Source organism: Triticum dicoccoides, chromosome 1B, assembly GCF_002162155.2.
Source record: "Triticum dicoccoides isolate Atlit2015 ecotype Zavitan chromosome 1B, WEW_v2.0, whole genome shotgun sequence".
Lineage (NCBI taxonomy): Eukaryota > Viridiplantae > Streptophyta > Magnoliopsida > Poales > Poaceae > Triticum > Triticum dicoccoides.
In genome coordinates this window covers 703,567,283-703,575,411 of record NC_041381.1, presented here as the reverse complement: position 1 = coordinate 703,575,411, position 8,129 = coordinate 703,567,283, and the positions used below count along the sequence as shown (strand labels likewise).

At 55.1% G+C, this 8,129-nt stretch overlaps 2 pseudogenes; both read left to right on the top strand.

Moving 5' to 3' along the window:
- The first annotated feature begins 3,063 nt into the window (after window positions 1-3,063).
- LOC119351016 lies at window positions 3,064-5,159 on the top strand (annotated as a pseudogene).
- Window positions 5,160-5,859: 700 nt separating this feature from the next.
- LOC119314063 lies at window positions 5,860-7,097 on the top strand (annotated as a pseudogene).
- Window positions 7,098-8,129: the final 1,032 nt, after the last annotated feature.

The following is an 8,129-nucleotide window of genomic DNA, read 5'->3' as shown; positions in this document are numbered from 1 at the left end:
CCCTCAGCAAGCGAATTACCGTGCCACTGAGCCGCTTGAGCTCGTACACGGTGACCTTTGCGGGCCGATCTCGCCGCCCACACCGGGCGGCAAGCGATACTTTCTTCTGCTCGTGGATGATCGCAGCAGGTTCATGTGGCTCTACCTGCTCCGGAGCAAGGACGAGGCCGCCGAGGCGATCCAGTGTTTTCAGGCACTCGCAGAGCGCGAGTCAGGGCGGAAGCTGCGCACGTTCCGCTCTGACCGAGGCGGGGAGTTCAACTCCGGCGACTTCAGTGCACACCTTGCCCATCTTGGAGTCCAGAGACACCTCACCGCGCCATACTCGCCCCAGCAGAATGGCATGGTGGAGAGACGCAACCAAACCGTCGTCGGGACGGCCCGGTGCATGCTCAAAGCGATGGGAGTGCCGTCGCATTTCTGGGGTGAGGCCGTGTCCACGGCCGTCTTCGTGCTCAACCGAGCGTACTCCAGGAGCGTGCCGGGGAGGACGCCATTCGAGGCCTGGCACGGCAGGAAGCCCTCCGTCGATTTGCTGCGCGTGTTCGAGAGCATGGCGCACGTCAAGAACACGCGTCCACACCTCTCCAAGCTTGAAGACAGGAGCAAGGCCATGGTGATGTTCGGGTACGAACCTGGAAGCAAGGCGTACCGGCTCTACGACCCGGTGGGGAAGCGCGTTCACGTCTCTCGCGATGTCGTTTTCGACGAGACGCGAGCTTGGGACTGGGAGAAGAGTGGCACGGACCAGGCAGGTATGAGCTTTGTGATTGAGCCCATGTCAATTCTCTCTGGCGGTTCGCCACCTGCGGCAGGCTCTTCTTCGTCTCCCGATGCTGCGCGATCATCGGCTCAGTCGGCGTACCCTGCAAGGACGCCATCCACGACAACAGCACCCGCGGGGGGGGGGGGGAAGACTCCCCAGCGGCGGCCTTGACCAGTGCGACGGGTGGAACCAGTGCTGCGACTTCCACTGCGCCGGCTCCAGCGCGCACGACCGGCAACATCGTGCCGGTGCACCCAATGACGACATGCGGCAAGGACGGCATCTTCCTCCCCAACCCTCGGTACATGGACACGCCTGAGAAGGCGGCTCGGAACGCACCTTTCCCAGGGCTGGAGGAGGGCGACGATGCTGACGGCGAGATCGACGACGACGAGCTCATCGATGAGCTGCATCTCGCGCTGGGCGAGGAGCCCGGTTCGTTTGAGGAAGCAGCGAGCGAAACGTGCTGGCAGCGCGCGATGATGGAGGAGATGAAGTCCATCGAGGCAAACCAGACCTGGGAGCTCATGGACCTGCCCGCTGGTCACCGACCGATCGGCCTCAAGTGGGTATTCAAAACCAAGAAAGATGCCCATGGCGCGGTGGTGAAGTACAAGGCGAGACTGGTGGCGAAAGGATACGTCCAGAAGCACGGCATCGACTACGATGAAGTATTCGCGCCTGTGGCCAGGCTCGAGTCCGTTCGCCTCCTGCTCGCTCTCGCCGCGCGCGCGAACTGGACAGTGCACCACATGGACGTCAAGTCCGCTTTCCTCAACGGGGAGCTAGAAGAGGAGGTCTACGTGGTGCAGCCGCCGGGGTTCACGGCCGCCGGCGAGGAATCGAAGGTGCTCAAGCTCAGGAAAGCCCTGTACGGGCTGAAACAAGCCCCGCGGGCATGGAATGCCAAGCTGGATGCGACTATGGGCTCGCTCGGGTTCAGCAGGTGCCCGTCCGAGCACGCCGTGTACGCCAGGGGCACTGCATCCTCGCGCCTGGTCGTCGGCGTCTACGTCGATGATCTGATCATCACCGGCTCGGACGAGGAGGAGATCGATGGCTTCAAGAAGGAGATGCAAGCACTCTTCGACATGAGCGACCTGGGACAGCTCCATTACTACCTTGGGATCGAGGTGAGGCAGCACAACGGCGGTATCGACCTTGGTCAGGCCGCGTACGCTGCCAAGATCCTCGACAAGGCGGACATGACGGGCTGCAATCCTAGTCACACGCCCATGGAGCCGCGCCTCAAGCTGAGCAGGGTGAGCTCGGCGCAGCCTGTGGACGTCACCGAATACAGGAGCATCGTGGGCATGCTCCGCTACCTCGTCCACACCAGGACGGATCTTGCCTTCTCCGTCGGGTACGTCTCGTGGTTCATGCAGGAACCCACGATGGAGCACATGGCGGCAATGAAGCATGTTCTGCGCTACGTGCCCGGGACTCTGCACTGGGGAGTGCGGTACACGCGCGGTGACCACGATGCGCCCCTGATCGGCTACAGCGACAGCGATCTGGGCGGCGATGTGGACAACCGCAGGAGCACCACCGGCGTCGCCTTCTTCCTTGGCAGCAACTTGGTCAGCTGGCAATCGCAGAAGCAGAGGGTTGTGGCCCTCTCCTCATGCGAGTCGGAGTACATGGCCGCCACCACGGCGGCATGCCAAGGTATATGGCTCACACGGCTACTGGGAGAGATAAAGGACGAAGAACTGAAGGCGGCGGTGCTCAACTCGACAACAAGTCGGCCATCTCACTAAGTAAGAACCCTGTTTACCACGACCGGAGCAAACACATTGAGATCAGGTATCATTTTATCCGGGAGTGCGTGGAGAATGGGAAGATTCTGATCGAGTTCGTTCGGTTCGGAGATCAACTTGCCGACCTGCTCACCAAGGCACTCGGGCGAGTCAAGCTTCAGGAGCAGCGCATGAAGATCGGGATGGTGGAACTCAACGAGGCACACAAGGCTTAGGGAGTGATTGTGGGCTTAAACCTTGTGTGTTCGTCAGTTTAGTCTTAGCAAGAGAATAAATGTTGCTTAGATAGCTGAGTAGATAAGTTTGCTAGGAAGTTTTTTTTTGAAGTAGTCCACACCCCGCACGAACTGGATCGTGGGATGGCGCGATCGTTGTGGCTCGGCGAGGCTGTTTTCTCGGGCTGTTAGTGGCCTCGTTTCTCTTGTGTAACAGAATAAGAGGTGAAGATTGAATACAGAAAAGTTGCAAGTGTTCGCAACGCAAAACTACTGTCCCCGAGCTCTCTCTCGCGCGTGTGTGTGAGTGATCGGTGTTCACATGCAGAATGGCCAAGACATCACCGAGGAGGCTCTGGGTGCTTTTGAGGAAGAGCTCCCAGACCACACCATCGCCGAGCTCAGGGCTCTCTTCACGTTGGATGATGTCCAAGCCACAGTGGTTGAAGAAGCTCTGATTGAGCATGGTGGCCAAGGCGCCATGGCCCATGGATATTGAAGGGCCAGAGCCAGTGGGCTGCTGCCTAAGCTTGTATGGTGCTTTGCTAGTTTCCTATGTTAGCACAAACCAACGATCAATTAAATTAGGTTGTAGTGGAGCCTGGCGACAGGATTCTCTGGGTCCAAGTAGACCTGGCCGGGCGATCGAGGCCCGGCAAGTCCTCGTCGCCGCGTCCGGTCGGCTCCGCTGCGGCGGTGGAGGTTGTCCCCTCCCCCCGGTCGAGTTGTGGTCGCTCCCGTGGCCGGGGTCTCCTTGACTGATCTAGGCCCCGTGTTCGCAGCTCCAGTGAGGCGGTGGGGTTGTCCGGTAACCATGGTGGCACAGGCTGGTGGGCGGCTGTCGGGGTGGTGCACCTCGAAGTGCCTGGGGCGATGGTGGTGGTTGTGGATCGGGAGAAATCCTTGTCGGCTTGTCCGGCACCGACGCGGTGACGTTTGCGGGCGCCATCGGACCTTCCTGAGGGGCATCGGATATATCCCTTCCCCATCATCCCTCGCGTACCCTAGAACTTGTTCGAGCAACAGCGGAGGCGGTGGCGCATTCCTTCTTGAAGGTACTGCTTGGTGCGAGGCGCTTCGAGATGCTGGGAGCGCGGTGGTACTTCGTCGGAGGGTGCAGCGGTTGCCGGTCTTCCTTTCTTCGTTGATCTGCCGGTGTCGGCATTTATTTCTCTTTCATTTTCTTTTGTTTTTTTTTTGGGCTTATCTGTGCTGCGGCCCCAGCGAGCTGGATGTATCGGATGTTTGCTTTATAATCTAAAGCGGGAGGAAATCCTTGTTCTTAATTAGGTTGTAGAAGCAGGGGATGTGGCATGGTTGTCCCTGTTCTTCTGTTGGTTCGTTTATGATAGAACAACCAATGAATTTACCTCATTACATGAAACCATTGCAGCAACAACCTGCTAGCTATAGTCTGTCTCCAGGAGATGAAACTTGGAAATGTTGATCAGTTCACGGCTGCGTTTTTGGGTGGTCACCGGCTACGAGCCTACGACATTGTGCCCAAATACCAGCCATCGGCACACACGGATGCATCCACCTTCTTTGGGACGACTCCATCGTGGATGTCTCTGACTTGAGCTTCTCCGAGTTCTATCTCTCCGCAATGGTTCTTGAGAGGGCAAACCAAAACTTCTTCAACATTACCATGGTTTATACATGGGCCAACGGCCAATGCGTGGAAAAACAATCTTTTTCAGTGAGCTTATATCACACAAGCCACCAAGTGGAACAAAATGGATCGTTTTAGGCAATTTCAACCAAATTTACCGGACACGAGAGGAAAAAAAAAGAGGAATGTTAATAGAAGGATAACCAATGTATAGTTTCCGGGCCGCCATCACCTCCTGTGAGCTAAAAGAGATCCCACCATAGAACCGGAGATTCACTTGGAGTACGAAAGACCCTATCCCACCCTTTGCAAGCTTGACTCGGTGTTTTGCAATGAAGATTGGGACTACACGGGTGCTTTAGCAAAGCTGTTAAAAAAAAATACTCCCTCTTCCCAAAATAAGTGACTCGACTTTTGGGACAGAGGGAGTAAAAGATTGGGACTACACGGGCTCGCGCCCATCTCGGCCAAGCTGATGCGGGCCGGGGTGGGGGTGGCGGGCATGGACTCCGGCATGGCAACACTCCGGGGCAAGGAGGTGATGGGGTCGACAAGGTGGTCCTGCCTCAACGCCTGCATGAAGGTGTTCCATGACGCCATGGTCGACCTCGACGACTCCATCGCCGCCATTGAGGATAGGAGGCATGATGACGCCAAGACGAAGATGACCGCCACCACCGACGCACCTGTGACCTGCAACGACGAGTTCAAGGAGCAGGGCTTGCAGCCGCCCATGGAAGGGGAGGGCCGGCCGGCGCCTGTTCTTGAACGCCGTCATCTATCTCACTATCATATCATTACTCTGAGTAACAGATTATATTATGCAAATGATATTGAATTGAATGGGAGCCTGTCTTGATACTCCTGCAAAACGTTTTGATTGAGGAATAGCATAGAGTTTGCTTCTGATTCAGTATCTTGTATTGTAAGTTCCAGTTCTTCTGATTCAGTAGTAGGCATATTCATACATGAGGCAAAATTGAATTGCCTCTCATATCTGCTCATCTCTAGCAGTTCATGCATGCTTGTAGAGATCTGTGCTTCCGAAGAGGGGCACTAGATTTTTATCTTTGTGGAATTTTTGAGTTGCTGACTGCTCGAGTAATATACAAAGTTTTCACTGGAAGAAAATAATGTTGCATTGAGATCAAACACGGCTGGCCTTCTGGGAATCTGGAAATGTAGCAGTGCAGCCACGCTGAAATTTTTCAGCCCACCGCGCGGATTTTTCCTGGGCCGCGCCCCGTTCCTAATCTATCGTAGCCTCTGCTCGTCATCCCCAACGCCAAACCCCTAGTCTTCCAAATCTCACTCACGCCTCCCGCACCGCCGCCGTCCCCAATGCCGCCTCGCCGTCGATCACTCCCCGGCGCCGCCTCACCGTAGACCACACCCCTCCCCTTGCTACGTCTTCCCCTGCCGCTCGCTCACCAACCCCACCCCTGCCGCTCCACATCGCCCACAAGATCGTGCTAGCCCACAAGAAGATCTAAGATCGCAGGAATCATGTCGTCCGCCGGGGTATCCCTTGTTGCCGATGGCAGGCTTGTGCAGCCACCTTCCGGGGTGCCGGACACCTACTCCGGCACGGCCGGCAGCGGCAGCGACGGCTGGTGGTATCACCAGCTTGTGGTCCAAGATTACTCCCGCGTTAGGCCTTGTTCGGTTAAACCTCTCCTGGAGGGGATTGAAGAGGTTTGGAGGGGATTGGATAAGATTTTGACTTGTCTGGGATTTAATCCACCCCAATCCACTTCATTCCCCTTCAATTTTATTGCAACCGAACAAGCCCTTTAGGATATGCCCACGGGAGTTCACGTCACGGGCCGCTCCTTCACCACTGGAGGCTATCGATGGGCCTTGAAGTTCTATCCCAATGGTGCCCGTTTGGAGGACGCCGGTTTTATCTCTGTTTATCTTGTCCTTGATGAGGATGTTGCGCAGCCGGTGAAGGTGCATCGGCAGTTTAGTTTGGTCCGTCGGGTTCACATGCAAGAGCTTGCACGCATCCGCGCAACCGACGCATTTGATTTCTTTAGACGTGGTATTGGTTCGGGTCGCCGTCGTTTCGTAAAAAAAGAGGACCTTGAGAACTCAGAACATCTCAAGGGTGATCTTTTCACTATCCGGTGTGACTTCATCATCGCTGAAGCCGCTGCTACCTTTGTGAAGGTGCCACCGTCTAACATAAGCGCGCACCTGAACCATCTCTTAGTGACCAAGGTGGGCACCGACGTGACATTCGAGGTCGGCCACGAGACGTTCGACGCGCACCGGTGTGTGGTCGCGACCCGTTCTGCCGTCTTCATGGCAGAGCTATTTGGTCCGGCGAGGGAGGGCATTGCTACATCCAGTGCCATACAGATTCAAGACATGGAGCCTAATGTGTTCAAGGCCTTGCTCAGTTTCATCTACACTGACTCAATGCCCAAGATGGAGGCGGAAGGAGAAGCCGCGGCTCAGGTTACGTGGCTGCGACACTTGCTTGCTGCGGCGGACAGGTATGATCTCCCACGGCTCAAGTTGATGTGCGAAGAGAGGCTGTGTGGGCTCGTAGATTTGAGCTCGGTGACATCTATCCTTGGTCTGGCAGCGGACTCAAGGAGGCCTGCTTGGAGTTCCTTAAAGTCCAGTCTACTAAAGATTTGCGAGGAGTCATGGCGACCAGCGAGTGGGAGCACATAGCTGCAACTGACCCCTCTGTTCTCAGCGAGCTCATCGCCAACCTTATCTTGAAAGCATAGTTCGTTGGTTGTAATGGTGTGTTCTCACTTAGACTAAAATGTGTCGGTACCTGAACCTGTGCGAGGAATCATGCACTTTGGTCACTTGGTCATTGTATTTTGGAAAGTTCAAACTATCAATGTGGTTCCTGGAATGTCTCACCGTATGGGTACCGCTACCGCGAGCTGAATGTGTCTGATATAAATCTCCGGCTGGGCGAAATGCCATATCGCCAAGCTGTCCAATCAGCTGCTTCATTGAACGAGTTGCTGAAACTTTAACCCCAGATTATGGTGAGCAAGACAACGAGTGCCTCTGATGTTCCTCTTCTAACTATTTTAATTCCAGCTCATGAACTGTACAGATCGGCTTTGCATTTACCCATCGACATGCTACGGCATCATGGCCACCTCCTTACTTGTGGTCGTTGGCCGATGAGGGGCTGGAGCTAGACGAGGCCGTAGAGGGCGAGCCCGATCTGCCGGTGGGCGTTGTTGAACACGTTCTCCAAGTTGCTGATGGACAGCGCTGCCGCGGCGGTGGCCAGGGATCTACACGGCGATGTGGCAATAGAAGAGGACCTGATGGCCTTGGCGCTCTTGACATTGCACCGGAGAAGGATGACATCGATGCACCTACGTACGCCGGCCGGCAATGGCACAAGGAGAAGATGATGATGAACAGGGCAAGCTTTAATCTCTTCTCTCTCTCCGATACCACCTCATGCTACTAGACATACCCATCCAAGCCATCCCTTTCTTCAAAAAACCCCCTCACCTTAAATACTAATACTCCTAGACCATTAACAATATGCAGAGAACCGAGTGAATTGCAAAAAACCACCATATCTGGGGCATCGTTTGCGGAAAACCACCATGTCACTAATTTTTTGCAAAAATCACCGCGGATTCGGTAAACATTTTGCAAATCGCACTGATCAGGTGATTTGGCTCATTTGATCACTTTCTGACAAATGGGGCCAGATTGTAAGGAGCTGACTTATAACATTTACATACACACCCTTACATCCACCCTTACATCTAAAAAGAAAA